General features: G+C 45.8%; 1 non-coding gene and 1 pseudogene across 1 annotated transcript; both read left to right on the top strand.

The window, feature by feature from the left end:
- Positions 1–4,207: 4,207 nt before the first annotated feature.
- On the top strand, positions 4,208–4,338 carry LOC115032631. Its single transcript, XR_003838268.1, has one exon. It is a non-coding gene; the product is annotated as a U8 small nucleolar RNA (small nucleolar RNA).
- Positions 4,339–7,116: 2,778 nt separating this feature from the next.
- LOC110304142 lies at positions 7,117–7,619 on the top strand (annotated as a pseudogene).
- The last annotated feature ends 428 nt before the right edge of the window (positions 7,620–8,047 follow it).

The following is an 8,047-nucleotide window of genomic DNA, read 5'->3' as shown; positions in this document are numbered from 1 at the left end:
AAGGAAGGAAGGAAGGAGAGATGAGAGAGGGGAGGAGAGGGGAGGGGAGGGGAGGGAGAGGAGAGGAGAGAGCACTCCACTCTTCCAGAGGACAAGGGTTGATTCCCAGCACCCACATGGTGGCTCACTACTCTCCGTAACTCCAGTCCCAGGAAATCCAATGCCTGCTTCTAGTCTCAGTGGGTACCAGGCATGCAAGTGATACACAGACATACATGACAGTAAAACACCCATACACATATACATTTATAAGCAAGTAAATAACAACAATAGTAAAAATAAATAAATAAAATAAGAACATATCATGGGTGCCAATAGTAATGCAGAAACTCAGCCAATGTAAGTACGCAAGAAAAAAATGTTTTAACGTAAATTTTGGAATGGAAGAAGTTTCTGTCATGTTTCTAGATTGATTTTTCTACCTAGAAACTCCTGAAACATTGGAGCTAGGGAGATGGCTCAGGCAGTAAAGCTCCTTCCACACAAGCATGAGGATCTGAGTTTGGGTCCCCAGAACGCATGTAAAAAGCTAAGCATATCAGCACATGACGATAAAGCCCAGGACTGGCGTGACAGTAGAAGGCAGAGACCCCTGTGTCAGCCAGCCTAGCCCAATCAGCCAGCTTCCGGGTCAATGAAAGACCTTAGCTCAAAATATAAAAGTAGAGGGGCTGGAGAGAGATGGCTCAGTAGTTAAGACCACTTGTTGCTCTTGCAGAGGACCCAGGTTCAACTCCCAGCTCACTCCTATCCTACATCGTGCCTCTCAACCATCTGTAATTCCAGTCCCATGGGTTCCAGTGCCCTCTTCTAGCCACTGAAAGTATCCACCATGCACTTACAATACCTGCAAACAAAACACTCATATACTTCAGGTAAAGAATTTTAGGGGGATAAAAGGTGGAGAGCAGCAGAGGAAAGACAACCAGCATCAACCACTGGCCTCCACTCCCTGCAGACGCGCATGTACCCACAGATATCACACCAGACACACACACACACACATACACCCTCCAACCCTTAGGGTATCTTAGGAGCCAGACTTTCCCTAAGGCCCTGACATGTGGAGAAGAGAATAGTCCCTAGTCTAAAACCAGGAACCCAATTTGCAATCCTGGGCCTTTTGAAAGCTGTGGTCTCAGGATTCTGGCAACTCAGCTTTTCCCCTTTAAAAGGCCCGTGACTCTCAGCTTCAGGATTGCTAACGGTGTGGTCTGCGACACACTTGACATAGCCTGTGTTCCCTTTGTGCAACATTGGTTGCTTAACCTCCTGCTGGCTTTATGCTACTGTTTGATGGCTTCCTACTGACTCTGTCTCATGTTCTCCAGCAAACCATATATATATATATATATATATATATATATATATATATATATATATAATGTTGTAGTTCTTAATAAACATGCTTGGCATAAGCTATCAGTTTATATAAGACCCCTGGTCCCAACTCATCTTTATTTCCTCATCCCTGGTGCTTCTGCTAAGGACCTGGTCACTGAAGAATAACCTGCTGGTCCAGGTCATTTAGGATGTAGGGACAAAGTATAAAAGGCTGAAATACGCCCAAGCTAGGCCTTAATTTGAGTTTGAATTTAAAATATTTTTTATTTGTTTAGAGTGCGTATGTGTATAGGCAGAAGCACATAAGCAGGCCACGACACACACATGTGTAGTTCAGAGAACAACCTGAGAGAGCCTGTGGATTCTGGGATCAAACTCAGGTTGTCAGGTTTATCCACCTCTATTTGCTGAGCTCTCTTGCTGACCTGAATTCAGATTTTTTCCTAAGTCTTCCTGTCCCTGTTAATAACACAGAGATAATCAACAGTACCCAAGAGTCGAGGATCGATGTGGGTGAACGTAAAGCTCACTAGGTATCATGGAGAATTTGGCAAATAAGATCTTCGTTTAGCCAGGCGGTGGTGGCGCACGCCTTTAATCCCAGCACTTGGGAGGCAGAGGCAGGCAGATTTCTGAGTTCCAGGCCAGCCTGGTCTACAAAGTGAGTTCCAGGACAGCCAGGGCTACACAGAGAAACCCTGTCTTGAAAAAACAAACAAACAAAAAGACATCTTCATTTAAGCTGGAGACTTGAGGGCAAGAGCAAGGAAGTGTGGCTGTGGGCCTGACTGGATGCTCAGTTTCCAGCGCTGTAGAATGTGAGCTCTCTCCACTTCCCCAGAAGGTGCCTGCCTGCTAAAGGACTCTACTAAAGCCTCAATTCCCAGGCCCAATCCTGTCGCTGGAAAGCCTTGGAATGGTCACATGCCTTGACTAAATGCCTGTGGTATATTCCAGTGTTGAAATGCTTGCATATGTGTCCCTGTTCTATCAGCTTCCTGCTACTGACAAAATGCTTTAGACACTTAACAGGAGGGAAGCTTTATTTTGGCTCATGGTCTCAGTCCGTTGGTGATGCTACTTTGAGCCTGTGGTGGAAACAGCACATCATATTGTGAGCATGTGATGGAGGACGCCTCCAAGCTTCCTCTGAGGTTAAAGCCTTCCTTCTGTCTTAGAGCAAAGCTTGTTCAAACACAAGATGTTAAGGGGGAAACAAAGCAAAGTTACTTTAAGGGCAGGTCAAATATTCACTAAGGAAAGTTCTCTAAACTGAGAAAATAAACCATTCAATGACTCCAGGAAGTCCCTGAAACTGAACAGATTCACTAGGCTGCTACACCCACCCCCAGATTGCCGAGAGACACACCTAGGCAGGCTAAACTGCCTAAACTACGCTCAGACCATTGGAACTGCCTAGGAGTATCAGAGGCCAGCTCAGGTGTCCGACAGTGGCCCAGACTATCTGAATTACCTGGAAAGGTCACTCCCCATGCTGCTAAGCAGCTTTCAGGTTTGCTGTGTGTTCCAGGTTTCTAGTGCTAGGGGTGTCACGCACAGGGGTGTGGGCTTTGACTATGCAGCTTGAAGTTATTTCTGTTCCTGTAACTAACCCTCACCCATGTTCCTGTAACTTCAATAAGGCTCAATGGTTCGATGAGTTGAACTTTAGTGGTGTCTGTATTTTGGTCTGTCATCAGTTTCCTATCTGGGGAGAGTACACATTTGTTCATGTCTCCTCAGAAGCTGTGTCCAACAGTGTTCTCATGGAGGGAACAGTGCTATATAATGCTCCCTCAGAGCCAGGGAAAAAAGAGAGGTCACAAGTCCAATGTGCCTCTGAGAGCAATTAACCAGTTTCCTTTTGCTAGGCCCCAAAGCTTCCTTCATCTCCCAGCAGCACCATAGGCTGGCAACCATAGGATCTAAGGGGAGGCAAGGGCTCAACAAAGGGAACCTTCCCAGTGACCCAAGGACTACAAGGAAAGTCAGAAGAAACATTGGGCATCATGGGTGCTGTACAGCTGGACGATGAGCCACAAAGGCCCCAGGTACGGGACAGAATAACACTGAGTGTAAGATTTGCAGACTTCCTAGTTAGATAGCACTGATGTCTACAGTCCCACCATGCACCATTGACAGGGGAACACATGAAGTAGAAACTCCTGATTACATTTTAATTACCTGGAAAAATGAATGATTTCAATATAAATATATGTCTCAAACATTGCAATTAATGTTTTTAAAAATATGTGTATTTATTTAGGGTGTGTGTATGTATGTCCCCATGTGTGCCACGGTGCATAGACAGAGGTGAGAGGACAACTTGGGGCGTCTGGTCTCTCCTTCTACCGTGTGCATTCTAGTGATCACACTCAGATAGCTTGGTGGCAAGTCCCTTTACCCACTGATCTCACTCACTGGCTCATCATTAGTATTTTTGTTATTTGGGACTAGGGAGATGGATCAGCAGTTAAGAGCTCTTACTGTTCTTGCAGAGGGCCCAAGTTCGAATTCCAGCATCCAGGACACACCACTGCCCAAAACTCCCACCCCTGGGGATCTGATGCCCTCTTGTGGCCTTCAGTGGCATCTGCCCCACATGTGTGTATCCTCACACAAACACACATGTGTAACAGAATTAAATTCTTTTTTTTAATTCTTAAAAATATTTCTTGTTATTTCAAATTATAGTCATCTGGGAGCTGTACTGGCACATGCCTGCAACCCCAGCACATGGGAGGTAGCGAAAGAGCACTCAGGATTCACCCAAAAACGACAACTTAACTGGTTTCCTGTGGTTTTTACTGGTACATCTGGCAAGCCTCCCCAGCATGTGTGGGGTCTTTAAGAAGCTCTATGATCCTCAGCTAGATGAATCCTCACCCATCCCTCCTTAGAGAATGCAGATAAAAAATGATCGGAGTTCACATGACATGTAATCAGCATCTCTGTTTAGCCAAGACTCACAGCATCTTCCTTGTTCTTTCTGGGTCTCTGTGAGCACATTTATTTACAGGGCTGGAGAGACGGCTCCGTAGTTAAGAGTACTTGTCCCTCTTGCAGAGGACCCAGGTTCAATTCTCAGCACCTACATTGTGGCTCACAACCGTCCATAACTCCAGCCCTAGAGCATACAACACCCTCTTCTGACCTCTTCAAGTACCAAGTCTGCACCTAGGGCACAGACATACATGCAGGGAAAATGTTCAAATATAAATAAATACTTAAATACATAAATAAAAGGAAACCCCAGGAGCTAGCTCCATCCAATAGGAGGAAAAGGTAGGGTGTGTGGGAAGCACCAAAAGTGAATCAAGACACTCCTAGGAGGTGAGGCTGGAGAATTTGGTCTTTGTTTGACTAAATACCAGCAGTCCTATATACCCAAAGTCTCAAGGGCAGAGGGCTGTTTGCAGCAGGACCTCGGCATTCCTGGCTACTGTGACTTGGAAATGGTGTGACTGTCATCTAATGAATTCTTGTCTCCAAGGGCCTACTTAATAGATGAACAAAGCTATGCATGGTTCTGAGAAGTGCAGGCAGGAGGATCAGGCCAGCCTGGGCTCCAGAAGACCCCATCTCAAAAATAATAAGACTGTGCTCACACCAGCCCTGAGCAAGAGAATGCTAATGCAAACCGCAGAGGTAACTTAAATTATTCTTGCTATAGTTCAGAAATGTAAAAGGAGCAGCAGGAATTAAATTTAGTAATCTATTTTATATAATCTATTCCACAAAATATTATCCTGACATGTCATTAACATTTTGAAATGATGAACAGGGTACTTCACATGCCTCTTCCTGCTGCCTTTAAAGATCCTCTGAGCAGCCTGGCGCAATGCTGAGTACCTATGCTTCCAGGGTTGTTCTCAGCTACAGACTGAGTGTGAGGGCAGCCGGGGCTATGTGAGACCCTGACACGAAAACAAACAAATCCTGTCTTCATTTCAGACTGTATTGTTCAGTTTGGATTTACATCTCAAGTGTTCGCTAAAGGGTATCAAACAGCACAGCTCTTTGTGTGTGTGTGTTCTCTTGAATGTGCATGCACACGAGCTCGTGCATGTAGGATGTGCATGTGTGCATGCCTGCCTGCTTGCCTGTCTATCTGTCTGTCTGTGTGGGTCTGTCTGTCCGTGTCTGTGCCTATGTTTGTGCTTGTCTGTTTTGAAACAGGGTCTCCTATAGCCTGGTTGCCTTCACCTTGTTATGTGATTGAGGCTGGCCTTGAACTCCTGACTCTCCAGTGTTTATCTCTCAAGTACTTGGATTGTGGGCATGTGGCTGTGCTTGGATCAGCCCTGTACATTGATGTGTGCAGTGTTTACCTATGTAGAAATCTGAGGAGCTAACCAGGAGGCTGTTGTGTTTTGAAAATTATGTCTACTGTTTGGAGGTGAGGAACAGTTTCTGAACGTCTAGCTGGAGTGTGGCTAGACAAAAGCGGGTTAATTTTATGCTGTCAAAGAGGCTGAAGGTGAACGGATAGGTGTGGACTTGGGGGAAGTTGAGAGAATATGAAAAAGAAAAAGGCCTTTGTCCCTCTAAGTCTTCATTGCCTCAGGCACTGGGAGCCAGCCCCCTGAAAGCAGAGCTTGGCTGCCACCTAGTGGCCCAGTGTTAGTGTAGGAGTCACCATGTCGCCCACACTCACCTCTTACCTAGTATTTGCCTGACTCTGCTGTTGAGGATGTGGGTATTTTCCCGCAACAGCATCTCCAGACTCAGAAAGGCAAACACCACAACTACTCCAGAGGCTGAGGCAGGGGGATCACTTGAATGTTCAAGACCAGACTAGATAGTACAGTGAGACATGTCTCTTTAAAAAAATTAAAATAAAACTTACTGAATTAACTTTGCATTTTAGATTAACATTGATAAATAATCTTTTAGTATAAGTTTGTCCCTGATGTTTAACTGATGTTTTTCTGTCAAACCGAAATGGAACTGGACGTCCTGTATTTCATCTGGAAATCCTTCTTCTAGTTCATTCTCAGAGTTCCAAAGGAAAAATATACTCTGAATTGTGCAGGGCAGGAGATTAAATAATAAGGTTGCAATGGGCTCTGAACTACCCTAGGAACCACACATGGAGAATGGGAGGAGTCTGAGGAGTGGGGTGTAGGGTGACAGTCCTGAGAGCACTCAACAAGGACTTAACTAGTTGCCCCATATGTGGGGACTAATACTGATATGTTTAGTAATACGGTGGGAGAGGTGAGGGGAAGGGAGTAGAGGCAGAGAAAGAAAAAGAATGAGGAAGGACAGAAAAAGGAAGGAGAGAGAAAGAAGGGAAGAGGCCAGCCAGAAGAGAGAGAGAGAGAGAGAGAGAGAGAGAGAGAGAGGCAGTCCTTTTATAGGAAGCCAGGCTTTTACCTGGCTGTTGCTAGGTAACTGTTGGGTGGAGCCTAGAGGAAATGCTAACACCCACCATGATGATAATAAACCTTTGAAACTGTAAACAAGCCCCATTTAGATGCTTTCTCTTGTAAGAGTTGTCTTGGTTGTGGTGTTTATTCACAGCAATAGAACACTGAGGAAAACAGAGAGTTAGTACTAGGGAGCAAGATAGTGCTGCGGCAGGTCTTACCATGCTGCTTGTGAGCAGAATGTGGACTTTGGGACTTTGGATTAAGAAAGCAGTTGAGTCCTTCCGGCTGCGGGAACGTTCGGAGTGGACACATTGGTCGCTGGTTCCCACTATGTAGCCCTGACTGGAATGCTGTCCGCTCTGATCACCATTAGTGTTACCCATCCCTGAGCTCCTGGTGGAGCCTCTGAAGAGAGAATTCCCACACCCATGGCTGGGGTTCTGCGGTCCGTGTTCCAGAGGCCTCCATGCAGACTGCGAAGAAAGGTGCAGAATCTCTCATTGGTACAGAATGGATTCGTCACAAATTTACCAAATCAAGAATTCCAGATAGAGTGTTTCAGCCTAAACCTGAAGATCATGAAAAGTACGGTGGGGACCCCCAGAACCCTCATAAACTGCACATGGTTACAAGAATAAGAAGTACAAAGAGGCTGAGAAAAAGATACCATCAAGATGCTCGGACTACAGAAGGCACACAGCCCTCGAATTCACAAGAACATCCCGTCGGTGAACGCAAAGCTGAAAGTGGTTAAACCCTTGATACGCATCCAGCCCCTGAAGCTAGCTGCCACAGGGACTTCCCACAGAAGAGACCATGTCCAGCACGTGCCTCAAGAGCACTGGGGAATTGGTCGTGGAGTGGCATCTGAAGCCTGTGGAGCAGGAAGGGAAGTCCTGACTCCACACAGCTTCAGCTCATAGATGCTCTTACTAAGGAAACCATTTTCATTAAAGTGTACGTTCATCCACTCAAAAAGAAAAAGAAAGCAGTTGAATGCTTTAAGTGGGGCAGGACCTCATCCTGCTAAAGCTTCCAACTTGTGGAAAGGAATTAAAGAAAAACTTAAGCAGTGAAGGCCACCATCAACAAGAGAAAGCTGGTACAAATGCTATTGAACGAGGTGGCCATGTTCCAGCTCCAGCAAGCCGCAGAGCTTGGCAGCTTTGACTACACGGTTCATGGATATGCATCTGCAGGTCATCATCAGGCAAGAAGGCACCAGGGTTGATGGCGGTGGGTTTCTCAAACTGGACTTGAGAGTGGCCCAGGAGTAGGGCCCAGTCCTGGGTCACATGAGTGTTAGCAAGCATTCTGGTGTTCCTAGG

This window comes from Mus caroli, chromosome 11 (genome assembly GCF_900094665.2).
Source record: "Mus caroli chromosome 11, CAROLI_EIJ_v1.1, whole genome shotgun sequence".
NCBI lineage: Eukaryota > Metazoa > Chordata > Mammalia > Rodentia > Muridae > Mus > Mus caroli.
The sequence above is the reverse complement of the archived record's forward strand: the minus strand, read 5'-3'. Positions and strand labels throughout refer to the sequence as shown.